We start from the raw sequence: 17842 nt of genomic DNA, 5'->3' as shown, positions 1-17842 counted from the left end.
GAAAGCTCATAAATTCTCCATATATCCCACAGGGGTAAATCTGTGGTGCCATATATTTCAATATCAGGGAATGTTTGTTTTCCTCCAATTGGGGTTGGGGATTTGATTCTGTTGTAGAGATAGCTTCCCACTAAATCAGAATCAGTGGGGTGAAATGTTTTCACAACCCCCACATCAAGGTCTTCCAGGCTCATGAAACAAGAAATTGAAGAAGCCATTTGAATTGGAAAGTTTGAGGGCGAGAGAGAGAGAGTTGATCCTTGAGGCGAGTTGAGATGAGAAGGAAACCGGGGGTCTATATATAGCAGATTAGGAAATTTTATTTCCGAAACTACCCCTGATTTTAAAAGTTAAATACCTAAAACACCCCCCTTCTAAGAACCTGATTGGCTAATCCGTGCCACGTGTCCCCAACGTCGGCCCTACGCAAGACTTTCTCCTCCTCCTCTCTTCCTTTTTTTTTTTTTTTTTTTTTTTTTTTTTTTTTTTTTGAAAATGAGAAGAGGGCTAGCTCAACGCCCACTCTCAGAAATTTATTGATAACTCAAAAACAAAACAAATGGGGTGGAGGACGCAGCCAAGGCCACTCCCAAATAAAATTACAAAAAAGCAATGAGACCCAAATCTACATAGAACATTCTAGAAGCTTCTGTACTAATGCAAAGAGAACAAACATAATTGAAAGAAGTGCAAAGAGAACCAATAAAGTAACTTATAGGACTAAGAGAACCTGTAGGTTGGCCTTGATGAAAAATCACGACCAAAACCAGGAACCAAGAACAAAGGCAGTGCTGACCATAAATGGCTTCCAACATGAGACGCACCGTAATTAGCCAAGGTATCAGCTGGAGCATTCCCCTCCCTGAATATATGAGAAACATGCAATTGCAAGTGCTTTGCAAGAGCCAGACAGTTGGACCATTGCACACCTAGTCGCCAAGGAATCAAGTTCGGAGTAGCAACATACTTCAAGACCAAGGCCGAGTCCGTTTCGACCCACAGGTAATGCCACTCATTCAGTTTGGCCACCCTGATAGCCTCAATAAAGGCCAACACTTCGGCATCCAGAGCACTTGGGACACACACTCTTGAGGCAAAAGCAAGAACAAAGGAACCATCATTATCCCGTGCTATGCCTCCAAAGCCCGCTTGGTCCCGATTTTTGAAAGACCCATCAATATTAATCTTTATCCAAGGGGCCGGTGGAGGCATCCAAGTAACTCTAGTAAACTTGGGAGCACTATGTCGCAAAGGAGAGAGATGCAAGAACTTAAACATGGGAGCCCCAGAATGTGAAGTGGATGACGCAAACACCAAACTAGCAGACTCTTTTATGGCATTAATTAAAAAATGCATGAAGCTAGCCCAATTAAACCTACCTGCTCCATCATGTCGCAATCTGTTTCGCTCAGACCAGAGGCACCATAGAACATTACACACAGTGACGCGCCAAAGGATCTTCGAGGAGACAGAGAGATTAGACATAAACTCCACAGTAAAAAAATCATGCAACGAAAGTAGCTGAGGGAGAGCTATCTGGAACATGCGAAAGCACCACCTCCAAACTTTTAACACCACCGTGCAACTTAAAAATAAATGCTGCCAATTCTCACAACCAGCTTCACAAAGGCTACACCGAGAACAAATAGTAATCCCCATCTTTTGAAGCCGTTCATCGGTGAGAATTTTCTGATGAAAAATCTTCCAAGAACAAATACTTTTCCGCGGCTGAATTGCAGGATGCCATAAGAGAGAACCCCAAGCTAACATAGGAGAAGACGGAGCCAAGGCCAGGTAAGCATCCTTCGAAGTCAAAGAACCGGAGGAGGAGCCAGACCAAACCACTTGGTCCTTTGTTGGCTCTATGGGAAGCGTGGTAGAAGCAAGGGCTGCTGCGATCTCAGGAAACACCTGACCAAAGATGTCAGGTAATACCCATTTACCATGAACAATGAACTCACTAATTGTGTTATCGAGATTAGCAAGCTCTTGGGGACTCAAATTGAAAGCCTCCCCCAATATGTCTCCCATCCAATTATCCTTCCATAGCCTTATTGAAGCGCCATCACCAATTATCCAACGCAACTTGGAGAGAAGAGTCTTCCAAACTTGCTTCAACCCAAGCCAGACGGAGGACTTTTTGTAATAAAGACAAGGCTGAAATCCAGCAGTAAGAAACCGATCTTGCAAAAAACATGCTGCAGGGGAAGCTTTGGAGACGACATCCCAACCTCGTTTGAGAAGAAGGGCCTGATTCAAGACAACTATATTTTTAAGCCCCAGACCACCCCTGTCCTTTGGCTGGCAGACTTTATCCCAGGAAACCAACGTAGCACCTTTTTTGAGGGGATCCCCAGTCCAAAAGAAATTGCGAATGCATCGCTGCACTTTCTTCAAAAGAGAGCGAGGCCAAGCATAGATTTGAAAACTGTATATAAGCACACTGTGTATAACCGAATCAATTAACTGCAACCTCGCTGCTTGAGAAAGCATCTTTCCCTTCCATGCAGACAGTTTACACCGAACCTTGTCTGCCACCGGTCTTAAGAATTCACTCTTCGGCCTACCTTGAAAGATGGGAACACCAAGGTAGATAAAAGGAAGCTCACCCATTTTAATACCCAAGGTAGACTGGATTGCCGCCTGCCGAGCAGAGGCATGCTTGCCAAGGAATAAAAGTGACTTGTTTCGGTTGACAACCTGTCCTGAATTCGCAGCATACTCTTCCATGAACTAGGTGAGAGCATTTAAACCCCTTGGACTAGCTTGCATGAAAATCATTACATCATCTGCAAAGAGAACATGTGAAGGGGGAGAACAAGAGCTAGGGGCAGCAATGCGCTCAATCTGGCTGTCAGATACAAGCCCAGAAAGACCCCGGCTCAACACCTCTTCAGCCAAACAAAACAGAATTGGTGAAAGTCTTGATGTCCTGTGATTTCATAGATATTTTGACTACTATTCTTTTTGTCATATAGTTGAGGTTTAGAATGTAAGATTTTAAGGTACTACCTCGCCATTTTAGACAATCTAAATGTTATGTGCATGTCTAGGATTGAATTTTAATAGCAAGAGTATGATATGTCTCAGAGGTTAGGTAGTTCAGAGTTTGGCTATTATCCAGTATTCCAGTTGCCCCAATTTGGATGGCATTTCATTATTTTGGGTACCCATTATTATTGAGAATTTGTGCTGCCACTTTCTTTGGAGTAATAAAGAGTCCCCGTTATCATATGAGAGGTCACCTGCTTTTGGTGAAGGTAGTCGGAGAGAGGAAAAATAGAAAACAGATAGATCTGAATGGACTTCTCTTTTTGTTTTGTTGCTCTATTATATGTCATCTGAAATCTGAAGTGGGGCTTCTCTTTTTATTCTCACACCTCGGTTTCAACATCAAGACTTCAGTTTCTGGAGTTTATCTGATTTAATTCTTTTTTCTTTTATCGTGTTTCTAAAATCTTTCAATTTTTGTTGGCATGATGGGGTTTATTTTCCCCTTCTTCATTTTAACCTGGGGCATTGTTCATGTTTCATGTTGCTGGTTTGAGAGTTGGCGTCTTCTATTTAGTTTGATTGACTACGGTTTAATTTTGTCACGCCCCGGATTTTGAATGATAAATTCAAATCCGAAACCTGAATAATTACAATTACAAAAAAACCAAATCTCGAAACTTCGAGTTCATTATTACAATTCACTCTCACAATATATTATAAAGCTCAAATGAGCATAACACACCTCACAACTTACAATTGTTGTAAAACTCTAACAATTGCTCTAACCGCACGATCACCGTCCTGGTTCTCCTGTCCTGTAGGATTACCCGCTACACAATTTGAATAGTGTACCGGGAGTTGCAACAACACAAAACCCGGTAAGCTTTTTACAGCCAGTATGAGTAAACAAGAAAGAACTGTTGATTTATTAGATTTCAAGACTACCACAAACCCACGTTACTTTCTCACTCTCATATATATATATAGACACTTATGAGTTACTCTCAATTTAGCTCATAAGATCACTCACTCTCATATATCTACCACAAACCCACGTTACTTTCTCACTCTCATATATATATATAGACACTTATGAGTTACTCTCAATTTAGCTCATAAGATCACTCACTCTCATATATATATGTAGACACTTATGAGTTACTCTCAAATTCGCTCATAAGATTTCCCAACATTTGGTAGACAGACTCATATATATATATATAGACCCTTATGAGTTACTCTCAATTTCCCTCATAAGGTTACCATATATATATTGACACTTATGAGTTACTCTCAATTTCACTCATAAGGTCACTCCACATTTGGCAGACAGACTAGAGCTCTAACTGAACGTAACCACTCGTCCGGCCACAGACGTGATTACGATTTAATACTATTAATAACCACCAGCCCGGTACGAGAGCGTGATTCACTAATAGATGCCATGGTCACCTAGTGACCTAGTGATCTCCACAGATCACAACAATTTATTGTTCCTCAACAATAAAACTCAACACCTCTCACAATATATTGTTTCTCAACAATAAACTCAATATCTCTCACAATATATTGTTTCTCAACAATAACTCAACACAACTCCAACAATACATATTATTTCACGTAATAATATATATACAGACATTCACACAGGAATGTCTAGTAACACCAACAATAGTTCATATGATTGCAACAAAATAAAGCAATTAATTGTATTGGGTTCGTAATATGAACCACGTGAGGTTTACTCACCTCGATAATCCCGCTGCGTCTTCAATTCAGCTCAAAATACGATCCACAATCGTCCACCAACTCAAACCGTCAATCACCTAGTCCAATAATGATCTTGACTTAGCCAACAACTCAAATATGTAATTAAACGACGATCCAACGCTCAGATTCAAATTAAACGATGATCCAACGGTCGGATCTGAATTTAATGATGATCCAACGGTCGGATCCTCACGGATCGCCTTTAGGATCATCCTCCAAAATTATCACGAAGATCCAACGGTCAGATCTTCCTGAATCGCCTTTACTAACATCTCCACAAAATTATATGAAAATCCGACGGTCAGATTCTCACGAATCGCCTTCCGAATCACTATTTCTCAATTATACGAAGATCCAACGGTCGGATCTTCGCCCGTGACCTCACAAGGTCACCGGGACAGTCATACGATCAACATATCCAAAATTGAAGCAAAACCGATGGTCAGATCTTCACAGATCGTAAACCGAAGATAAACGTAAAAACGTTAAATAGTAACGTCAAAACGTAAATCCACTATTTATCAACTTTTTCTAACATGACCATGTTATATATCAAAACGCTCGTATGGATGCATAGATCATCGCCTAGATAATGAAAACTCGAAATATGGTCTGATGCGCCGCCACAAGCGGTGGTCAGTGGGCGGTCAACGCGGCGGTCAACGCCGGTCAACCACCTCAGATGGCAAAGTGACCAACTACAAACTGGTTCAAAATGAAAGGGTGATCGACTTCCATACCTGGAGCTAAGTCTGGTTTGGCCTAGATCGTCCTAGATCAAGCGTTGAAGTTGGATTAATCTCGTGCGTCTGATCAGATTCAGATTAAATCAGGGACGTCGAAAAAGTCAAACCATGATCTAGCGTTCTATACACAAAATCGTGATGAAAGGCTTACATGGGGATGATCAGCATGAGGAGGAGATCACGAAAATGGGGACGATCGGCCCATGCAACGCCGGAAAAGTCGTTTTCCGGTCGGGTCGGGTTCACATGGCTGGGGCGTCTTCGATCTCCATCTGGGGGCAGCGGCGGGGCAAGACGGTGGCAGGGAGCGGCTGGGCGTGCGACGGCGAGCTCGGGGAAGGCCGGGTCCGTGGCCAGAGGAGGCCGGAGGAGGGCCGTTCGGCCGGGTCGGGTCGAGCGGTTCGGCCGCGTGGGAGAGGAGAGAGGACGGAGGGTTTCGGGGGACTATTCCGCAAAATCTCCATTTTTTTGTCCTTGATGAATAAATCAGAAATTTTTCCTATTTATAGAAAATTCCCAATTTTCAAATATTCATAACTTAATCATACGAACTCCGAATAATGCGTTCCACATGTCCACGAACTCGTATCGACGAGCTCTACAACTTTCATGAAGGAAGTTTTCCCAAATTTTGAACGAATAAAAAGTCAACTTTGTTGACCCCCTAAAAACGTTCGTTTTCGAAAATAAAATCGTTCGAACTAATTCCACAACTTCTCCAAGCTTCGTACTCGCTCCTACTATCGTGAAATCATTTCTAAAAATCCACGGAAATTAATTTGGATTTTTCGGGGTATTACAATCTACCCTCCTTAAAGAAATTTCGTCCCGAAATTTGAGCGTAAGTCAATTCCTCTCGATTAAGGTTGACCTAATCATAGAATCTCCATCTTTTCCAAATCTGTAGTAATCTACAAAGCCACAATCCTTTGTATAAAAATACATTCCTAGGGCCACTAAATCCTTTCATCACAATGTAAATTCACAAAACAACTGCTCAACAACACTCCACATCACATACACAAAATCGTCACATGGATCATCTCATAGATCCTCACATAGATCTTCACATAGATCTTCACATAGATCATCACTCTGTACTGGCATACAAGCACAGTAAACACTCCCACAAAGTGTTTCGCTACTCAATTAGCATCACGGTAAATCTCTATAGTAAAACTCAAGCATGCACCTTTCTTCACAACAATAGAGATGCATCACTCAAAACAAATCATCCCCAAAAGCACGCCAATAAAATATGTCACCCAGTGACGATGACTTGGGCTTGTTCAATCCTTGGGCTAAGCATTAGGGCTGGCCAATTGGGCCTGAAGAAATCGGACCATCCACATTTCGAACCGGCCCAAACCACTTTGGGTTTAACATTTGGGCCTACTATTCGGGCCGAACAATTGGGCTTACCATTTGGGCCTACCATTTGGGCTTACTATTTGGGCTTACTATTTGGGCCTACCAATCGGCCCACCAACTTCCAGCTCGGCTACGGTATGAAATTGTACATACCGTATATACGTATGCATACCGTACAGATCGTATATACGTATGCATACCGTACAACTGTATATTCGTATGCATACCGTACAGACCGTATATACGTATGCATACTGTACAACTGGATATAAGTATACATACCATACAGACCGTATATACATATGTATACCGTACATACCGTATATACGTCCGTATATCAAGCATATACGAGATCCAAAAATATTTGTAAGAGGTAAGGTTCGAACTCCCGACCTCAAACACGAAGGTTTTGCTCTCAACCACTGAAGCAAGAGCTGCCTTCATTAATATATGCTCACGTGTTATATTTATTATGTCATAAGCGACATAAATAAAATAACGGGGGAGGCAAGGTTCGAAACCTTAACCTGCTGCACAAGGGCTTTGCCCACCAACCACTGGAGCACAAGCTGTGCTTAATATAATGTGTACAAATGTTTTACTTATTATGTCATAAGCGAACATAATAAAAATAAACGAGAGGCAAGGTTCGAACCTCTGACCTCTTGTACATGAGCCTTGCTCTTCAACCACTAGAGCACCAGCTGCTCTCGTTACTATCCATGCAACTTCTTTTATTTATTCTATCATAAGCGATAGAATAACAACAAACTGTCGGTACACTCCACGTGCCACGACACGTCTCTTCCGTGATTTACGGAAAGCAAATCACTTTCGGCTAAAGCTGTCTGCCACAGCGTCTCGAGGTTCGGCCTGTCCCCTTACACGCTCAACACGCGCCAACAGCTTTTCCGGGTTTCGGGGCGACTTTAATCCAACGCGTGGATTCAAATTCTGAGATCGTTCATCCAACGGTGGAGATCTGCTCACCTTGTTCTATAAATAGGTGCATTCTGGAGAAAAACTGTTCACTCCAAAAGAAAAGAAATTTTTCTTCCGAGCTCAAGTCTTTCTCTCTCAACTCTTCAGCCTTTCTCTTCTCAAATCCTTTCTTCATCAATTTCAATCCTTCTCTTCTGATCTTCTCTCCCATCTAGTTGATTCAATCCCATCTTTCCTCTGAACTTTCAGATCTTCAATATTTTCCTCCAAATCTTCAATCCTTCTTTCTCAGATCTTTTCTTCCATTTGAAGATTCGATCTCATCTTTCCTCTGAGAATCTCAGATCTCCAATCACCAGTTCAACAACTCCAATCCTTCTAACAAAATCTCCCTCAAACACTAAACCATGTATTCCTCGATTTCCACATCCTCTCACCCCATGACCCAAGAGCCACGAACTCTGCAACTAATGGAGCTCCAAACCCCGCAACAAATGGAACCACAACAACAGCAACCAACAGAGGAGGGAGGAAACACCCAAGCAGCTGGAAGTAGTGCCAACATGGATTTCTGGCGAAGCCGTACCAGGTGGATTCCTACTCCAGAACAAATAAGAATCCTCAAGGATCTTTACTACGTCAAGGGATTTAAGTGCCCAACTACAGAGCAGATTCACGAGATCTGTCTCCAGCTGAACCAGTATGGGTATGTTGAGGGTAAGAACATTTACTTTTGGTTCCAGAACGTCAGGGCTCGAGAGAAGCAGATGAATAGGTGTAATCAGGCTGCTCCAGTGCCCATGAGAACTAGTTCTCTTGGTACTGGTAGATCCATTGATCTCAATTTTGGGTCCACTGGTTCTACTGGTGCTGGTGGATCCATCGACATCAATTTTGGGCCAGCTGGTGGATCCATTGACATCAATTTTGGGTCCACTAGTTCTACTGATGATGGTAGATCCATTGATCTCAACTTTGGTTCCACCTATTCTACTGGTAATGAAGGATTTATTTACTTAAATTTTGTTTCATATTCTTCCTCACACTTCAACACTAATACCAGTCCAACTCTTTTGGCACAACAGGAGGACAAACATCCCTGCAACAACGAGGAGGAGATCACCAGGAGGTTCAAACTCTTCCTCTGTTCCCCGTGCACGGCGAGGACGTCTTTGGTAACCTGAAGACTACTTCCGAGGAAGGTAGCGCTTTTGGTTACTATTCTGGTGGCTCAGGCGGTTACCACAGTGGCTCAAACGTTTCTCTTGAGCTTAGCCTCAACCCATCCGGAGCTGCTGACTAGGCTTAGTATAGCATAGTCCTCGTTTCCCTTTTTGTAATATAAAATCAATAAGATTGTGTGCATGTTTTCTTTTTCTTTTTTTGTTTAACCACAACAACACCAAGGATCGAACCTTGGTCACTTAATACTCTTTTCAAAACCATCGAGACTCTGCTGCACACATCTTTCAAAATGATTTATCACAAACAATCATTCAAAACCTAGCAATCAATTAAGTCACACAGAGGTCAAGCTAGTATCCTCTGAGTCAAACCAAACACAATAATTTCGTCGCTAGAATTAGGGATTAATAAAGCTAAACACTTCCTGAGTTAGCTAGGAAAAACCCACATCTTTAGAGTCACACTTACAACTCTAAAAAAAATCTCGATCACTCCATCTATCAATTGCTTCAACAAGCAATATGTACCATCTTAGCATCCACTAATCGATACTGGTACCACACTCAGTATCTCACCCACGAATCACCTCACTGCTCATTTGGTGGTAAGTCAACATCTAGTGGGTCAAAATTCTGTGATTATAGCACTTCACAATAATTTCCAATACCATCCGCAGATCTCAAACCACACCCCGACATTTAGCTAATATATAGTAGCTATCCTAAACACCAAACAACTGTGCATGAATGAATGCTCCATTATAACACAATTCCATCACTAAGCAACCAATAACTGCTAAGTATTCTTCAACTCAAAACATCTGCATATCCAACTAATGGAAAGTATCACAACTACTAGTCAAATACTCGTAACGACTTTAGATACAAGCATTGGTCAAACACCATGACCCCAACAACCAACGACTACAATGCACATAAGGATACTGTTTTTCGTGAAAACCATCCTCAATAACTCCACCAGAGTTTAATCCAAAGGTTCCCATTCCTCAAAGGTGATAACTCAAAGAAGCTACACAAGCTCCACCACTTCACTTACAAAGTCAACCTATGCCATGATCACTTGACATACTACCCTTATTAAAGGTAACATAAGTATCTCCCAAATTACATCACTACACTCGAACACCAATATAGTCTTGAGAATTCTGTCTCATAATCTCTCACACTCCTATCATCTTGAGTTGGTGAGATCAATTCTCTTTTCAACTATTCCTAGGGTCTCAATCTCTTTCACCATTTCAACCCAAGAATAACATCCATCACATCAACTACAGGTAGACTAGGCAACTCAACCTCTAATGCCTCCACCTCATCCTCAACTGTCTCCATAGAAAGGTCCTGTCCCTACATCAGACTCGACCTCTACCTCACCGACTCATCAGAGTTAAATCCAGAGGTTCCTATTCCTCGAAGATCACAACTCGCGGAAACTAAACTTATTCTAATACGAACTTAGTAGACAACTCTACCGTCCTACGGACTTACACGTTGTCTAGACCCCATACTAAGACATACCCAATGATTTTACCAGTACCGAAGAGTATATGATGGGGATCCGCTGCAGACGGGCCATCACTCGGGAGGTACTGATTATCACCAAATATGTACCTTACGCTCTGATACCAAACTGTCACGCCCCGGATTTTGAATGATAAATTCAAATCCGAAACCTGAATAATTACAATTACAAAAAAACCAAATCTCGAAACTTCGAGTTCATTATTACAATTCACTCTCACAATATATTATAAAGCTCAAATGAGCATAACACACCTCACAACTTACAATTGTTGTAAAACTCTAACAATTGCTCTAACCGCACGATCACCGTCCTGGTTCTCCTGTCCTGTAGGATTACCCGCTACACAATTTGAATAGTGTACCGGGAGTTGCAACAACACAAAACCCGGTAAGCTTTTTACAGCCAGTATGAGTAAACAAGAAAGAACTGTTGATTTATTAGATTTCAAGACTACCACAAACCCACGTTACTTTCTCACTCTCATATATATATATAGACACTTATGAGTTACTCTCAATTTAGCTCATAAGATCACTCACTCTCATATATCTACCACAAACCCACGTTACTTTCTCACTCTCATATATATATATAGACACTTATGAGTTACTCTCAATTTAGCTCATAAGATCACTCACTCTCATATATATATGTAGACACTTATGAGTTACTCTCAAATTCGCTCATAAGATTTCCCAACATTTGGTAGACAGACTCATATATATATATATAGACCCTTATGAGTTACTCTCAATTTCCCTCATAAGGTTACCATATATATATTGACACTTATGAGTTACTCTCAATTTCACTCATAAGGTCACTCCACATTTGGCAGACAGACTAGAGCTCTAACTGAACGTAACCACTCGTCCGGCCACAGACGTGATTACGATTTAATACTATTAATAACCACCAGCCCGGTACGAGAGCGTGATTCACTAATAGATGCCATGGTCACCTAGTGACCTAGTGATCTCCACAGATCACAACAATTTATTGTTCCTCAACAATAAAACTCAACACCTCTCACAATATATTGTTTCTCAACAATAAACTCAATATCTCTCACAATATATTGTTTCTCAACAATAACTCAACACAACTCCAACAATACATATTATTTCACGTAATAATATATATACAGACATTCACACAGGAATGTCTAGTAACACCAACAATAGTTCATATGATTGCAACAAAATAAAGCAATTAATTGTATTGGGTTCGTAATATGAACCACGTGAGGTTTACTCACCTCGATAATCCCGCTGCGTCTTCAATTCAGCTCAAAATACGATCCACAATCGTCCACCAACTCAAACCGTCAATCACCTAGTCCAATAATGATCTTGACTTAGCCAACAACTCAAATATGTAATTAAACGACGATCCAACGCTCAGATTCAAATTAAACGATGATCCAACGGTCGGATCTGAATTTAATGATGATCCAACGGTCGGATCCTCACGGATCGCCTTTAGGATCATCCTCCAAAATTATCACGAAGATCCAACGGTCAGATCTTCCTGAATCGCCTTTACTAACATCTCCACAAAATTATATGAAAATCCGACGGTCAGATTCTCACGAATCGCCTTCCGAATCACTATTTCTCAATTATACGAAGATCCAACGGTCGGATCTTCGCCCGTGACCTCACAAGGTCACCGGGACAGTCATACGATCAACATATCCAAAATTGAAGCAAAACCGATGGTCAGATCTTCACAGATCGTAAACCGAAGATAAACGTAAAAACGTTAAATAGTAACGTCAAAACGTAAATCCACTATTTATCAACTTTTTCTAACATGACCATGTTATATATCAAAACGCTCGTATGGATGCATAGATCATCGCCTAGATAATGAAAACTCGAAATATGGTCTGATGCGCCGCCACAAGCGGTGGTCAGTGGGCGGTCAACGCGGCGGTCAACGCCGGTCAACCACCTCAGATGGCAAAGTGACCAACTACAAACTGGTTCAAAATGAAAGGGTGATCGACTTCCATACCTGGAGCTAAGTCTGGTTTGGCCTAGATCGTCCTAGATCAAGCGTTGAAGTTGGATTAATCTCGTGCGTCTGATCAGATTCAGATTAAATCAGGGACGTCGAAAAAGTCAAACCATGATCTAGCGTTCTATACACAAAATCGTGATGAAAGGCTTACATGGGGATGATCAGCATGAGGAGGAGATCACGAAAATGGGGACGATCGGCCCATGCAACGCCGGAAAAGTCGTTTTCCGGTCGGGTCGGGTTCACATGGCTGGGGCGTCTTCGATCTCCATCTGGGGGCAGCGGCGGGGCAAGACGGTGGCAGGGAGCGGCTGGGCGTGCGACGGCGAGCTCGGGGAAGGCCGGGTCCGTGGCCAGAGGAGGCCGGAGGAGGGCCGTTCGGCCGGGTCGGGTCGAGCGGTTCGGCCGCGTGGGAGAGGAGAGAGGACGGAGGGTTTCGGGGGACTATTCCGCAAAATCTCCATTTTTTTGTCCTTGATGAATAAATCAGAAATTTTTCCTATTTATAGAAAATTCCCAATTTTCAAATATTCATAACTTAATCATACGAACTCCGAATAATGCGTTCCACATGTCCACGAACTCGTATCGACGAGCTCTACAACTTTCATGAAGGAAGTTTTCCCAAATTTTGAACGAATAAAAAGTCAACTTTGTTGACCCCCTAAAAACGTTCGTTTTCGAAAATAAAATCGTTCGAACTAATTCCACAACTTCTCCAAGCTTCGTACTCGCTCCTACTATCGTGAAATCATTTCTAAAAATCCACGGAAATTAATTTGGATTTTTCGGGGTATTACAAATTTCTCTACTGTTGATATTGGTAGGTGCATGAGGAACTTCTTAATTGTTTCTTCATTTTGTCTAAAAATCCATGGGCTGAAAGAAAAGAAAATTTCCATGGATTATGCTGTCAAATTTTAGCCGTAATGCACTGTATTACTGGATGGTAAAAGATTTGCATTTTATCGATGTTTGTTTCTAGATGAGTGACACAGTGTTATCAATGTTTATTTAATTTGACTTCCAACATTGTTTTAAATTGACACAATGTATACATTAAATTTTTTGGCCTTTATTTTGATTGAGTGTGCAAGGAAGCTTTCCATAGAAGAAGAGTTATGTCTTTGATTTGGATTTTTTTTCTCAAATTCAGTGTCTACCTGCTTGCTATGTAACATTTTATTTCAGTGTCTAAATGTTATTTATCATTTGTATGTATCATTTAAATTTAGTTTTAGGTAATCATATTTAGTTTCTTTTGTATCTTTTTTCACATCAAACTTTATTTTTAACCGCTGCCTTATCAAACAGGCTGTGATTAATTGTAGAGCACGTTACGCAAGGAATCTAAGCATATAGAGTGCAGGTATGTGAAATTTTAGATAAAAGGTTAGTGTGGTCTTTTCAATTATTCTCTGTTGAAATTCACAATGTCTTGACATTGCCAAACGGAGCAGACTTTTCTAACTATGAATGCAATACAAAAAGGTCATCTTCTTTATCTTCATACTCCAGCTTCTAAATAACCCTATAATATGACCAGCGATTCCTAAACCCTGAACTTGGCCTTTGAACATTATATGCTAATTAGATATTGTGCATGGAGTAACAAAGCCAGTTAGTATACTTGAATTCAAAGTGTGAACTTAACTTTTCTATTTTTGGAAACACCAGGCCACTAATTTAGGGTACAATCACTATTACTTTCTGTTGCTGTAATATAGTACTGAACCTCTAAGGTAAGATATTTTCTGTATTAGAGACGAACTGTTTTCTATTTACATTTGTTATCATTTAAAAATAGGGTACAATCACCATGTGGCAGCTACTGAAGCACTCTCTCTCAAATCTGAACTCTCAATATTGCAGAAGAGGGAAGAAGGGTAAGAGGAAATGAGAGGAGACAGAGATATCGAGGAGGTTTTGATTTGGGTTCTGCCGATGGGAGGAACGAAGATGCAGAGGAGAGAAAGGAAAAGAAGATGAAGAGGGAGAGCCTTCAGCAATTAGATACGCTAGGATCGAAATTCCAAGGTACGATATTCACATTGAATCCTGTCAATTGTATGATGTTTGATGTGAGAATAATTGATTGGTTAGCTATCAAGAAGTATATCTATCAGTTGGAAAAGGTATTGTTTTAGTTTCTTCCTTTTGATTTCTATTTCTTTTCATTCCTGCATGGTTCTTCGTTCTGGAGGTTCGGAGTTGGATTTGGAATTGATTTTGAGAAATTATTTTAGGTGAAGAATTGGATTCTTGGTTTAGGATTATTGGGATATAAAGCAGGGAATTGGTTTTGATTGAGATTTCATTGATTTGTATAGGTCATTGAAAGGGTTTTCATATTTTTTATTTTTATTTTTAGGGATGAGAAGAGATGAGTTTTGCAGCAGAATCTAAGCTAAAACCGGTTGGATTTCTAATTCCTAATGTTGTTTCTGCGATCTGTTTATGTGATGTGATGTGTGAGGTACAAGTTTATTTGTGATTGGTCTTTCAAAGACCTTGAGAATTTAAGATGCTGTAGTACTATCTTACCTTTGAAGAATCCATTCTTTTTATGAACAAAAGTAACTGCTGCTAAGATGACAGTAAACGAAATATGATTTATACCTTTTAATTAGGACACTATAATGTAATTGACTATCCATCACATTCTTTTTCTGAAAGGTAGAAATGTGCCTTTGAATCAAGTCTTACGAATTTGTCATATGGAAAGCATGAAATATGCATTTGATGATGCTGTAAGAAATTTGTTTAGTGAACTGCAGATGCAAAATTAAAAAATTAGTAATTTTTCTTCCTCTAGATGGGAGATTAACAGTCTACAAACTATCTGTATGTCCCAAATCTGTGTACATTTCCCTTCGCTGATTTCGACTACCAAATAATATGAAATTGATGAATATCTTATACCTTTTTAGCAATGTGATGACCTATTAAGTGGTTAAGCTTACAAGTCATGGTCGACTCTTATTCGGGCCGATATCGCATATATCCCATTCGTTGAGAGATTCCAAAGCGTCTTATCAGAGGACTGATTAACTCATTATAATGTTTAGTTTGCTCCATTATTGTCATTGCAGGGAATGCCTTGAGAAATGTAAGGAAGCTGTTGCATTACTGATGGTTGCTGCAGCTAGATTTTCTGATTTACCAGAGCACGTTGTCTGACATTAGGCAACTATTTCAAGAGAGATATGCGAACTCTCTAGCTTATTGTGTGGATCAAAAGGTAATTTTCTATGGACCTTCTTATGGGACATTTTCAAAGCTCCAACTCTGAATTCATATATAAAGTTGCCTTTTATCTGCATATGGGATTCACCACCATCATGTATTTATCTTTGTGCTAGCAGTTTTTCATGTGCTCTACTGCATCACAACCTCAGCTTTGGGAGGGCACAAGGTACTCTCTCTCTCTCTCTCTCTCTCTCTCTCTCTCTCTCTCTCTCTCTCTCTCTCTCTCTCTCTCTCTCTCTCTCTCTCTCTCTCTCTCTCACACACACACACAACAATTCTTTGTTTTTGTTTTTCTAGACTACAAATGAGAATATGGAAGTATTGGGAGAAAGATACAAAAATAGTTGCATACCAGTTTACTAATGGTAAATTGGTTCAATCTTTTCACTAAAAAGCTAAATGCATTCATTTCTTCAACATGATGATTCATTTAACTATGCAAATCAATTAGTTAGTCTGCAGGCTGACTTTCTTTACATATCAAGTGTTCCTACAAATTAAGCTTCTGTGGCCTATACTTTTTTTCCTTTCTACAATCTATAATGTCATCTCAGATACCGGTTGACAAATTTTTAGCTTTCTTAGTCGCTAGAACTTCTTGGATTATACCTTATAAAGTGTTTGCATTGCAGATTCAGAAAGGTTTATGTACGCAAGGGATACATCATTTTGAAAGAGTCATTTGAACTTCTGGAGCCAGTCATCAGTTTTCCTTTGCTTTGTACGTAAAGCACTACTTTGAAGTTGAGCTTTATTGCATTGTTAATAGGAATTTGTACTTGCAATTGTTGGATTTTACAAATAATTAACTCAGTAATGCATGGAGTATGTAAAAGCTATGACAACAAGGTTTAAGGTTATTCTTCTTTTCTAATCAGGTGTGCTTCTTCAGACAGTTTTTCAAGCAGTTACTATGAGTACCTGACTCTGAGGCATGGTTTTATCTCGGTAAGTAAAACAGTTTTAAAACTCTGAGGCATGGTTTTATTGCATTGTTAATAGGAATTTGTACTTGCAATTGTTGGATTTTACAAATAATTAACTCAGTAATGCATGGAGTATGTAAAAGCTATGACAACAAGGCTAACACAAAATGTATATGCAGGGGCTTATGACGAAGAAGAATTCACAGCAAAAGCATATGAGTTGGCAGCAGTCAAGTAGCGGGGAGCATCAACTTTTACAAATTTTCCGGTGTAGGATTATGAGAATGAAATTGATCTGTTGAAACATTAACCAAAAGAAGAGTACTTGGCCTCGCTAAGAAGCTATTTATTCATCTTCAAATTAACAAGCAGTTGAGCAGCCTACCTTAACTGTTGTAAAAATTTCAAGAGAAGAATTTGATCCATTTACTTACTAATTATTTGATAGCTTTTTGTTCAAACCTGTTAAATAGCAAATTCATACTAAATTGCTCTATAAATGAGTGGATGCAAAATGACACATCTTCAAGTTTTCATTTGTGTTTGATTAAGTATTTACTAGCAATGTATAGCTCTCCGTGTAACCTTTCAAATTCCAAGGCAGTTGCAATTTCATAGGAATTGGAAACGAAAACCCATTTTAATGTTTGAAAAAGGAAAAGGTCATCTCAAGGACTCAGTAGTGGAACAAGAAGAGGAAGAAGCAGTTGCATATATACAAAGGGAAAGTGGTAGCGAAATGGTCCTTCACTCACCCGCAGCAAAGCGCAGGCTGCCTGCTAGTTTAGTATAAAGCTTGAGATTGGGAATCAGGACTCAGTGGGCCTTAATTAAAAAGCAATCATACTATTTGGCTGAAACACTGAAAAAATGGAGCAGTGTTTAAGGAAAACGTAAATTAAGAGAGAGAGAGAGAGAGAGAGGGAGAGTAATGAATCTGAATTGTGTTTATTCATCTCATACAAGGGTGTATTTATAGGAATACTTTGTAGGGTGAATGCTCAAAGAGGAAACCAATTTGGTAACCATGAACTTTGGCTTGTAAACCTACAATGGCTGCTGCAATGATCACAGCTGCAATTCCAATAGTAA

General features: G+C 40.1%; 1 protein-coding gene and 1 long non-coding RNA gene across 6 annotated transcripts in view; both read left to right on the top strand.

Annotated features, from left to right (window-relative positions):
* LOC133734714 (factor of DNA methylation 4-like) overlaps nt 1–17842 on the top strand; it is an 86329-nt gene that overhangs the window by 15151 nt on the left and 53336 nt on the right. The window lies entirely within an intron of this gene.
* Nucleotides 13383–16774, top strand: LOC133732983 (uncharacterized). Of its 5 annotated transcripts, none has more exons than XR_009857440.1 (6): nt 13383–13944; nt 14448–14612; nt 15668–15816; nt 15941–15990; nt 16457–16545; nt 16703–16774. It is a non-coding gene; the product is annotated as an uncharacterized LOC133732983 (long non-coding RNA). The 5 variants fall into 5 exon arrangements; XR_009857438.1 differs by having other exon boundaries at nt 14404–14612; XR_009857437.1 differs by having other exon boundaries at nt 14383–14612.

The sequence above is a fragment of the Rosa rugosa genome, chromosome 2 (assembly GCF_958449725.1).
Source record: "Rosa rugosa chromosome 2, drRosRugo1.1, whole genome shotgun sequence".
NCBI lineage: Eukaryota > Viridiplantae > Streptophyta > Magnoliopsida > Rosales > Rosaceae > Rosa > Rosa rugosa.
Note: the sequence above shows the minus strand (reverse complement) of the source record. Positions and strands in the feature narration are given on the sequence as shown.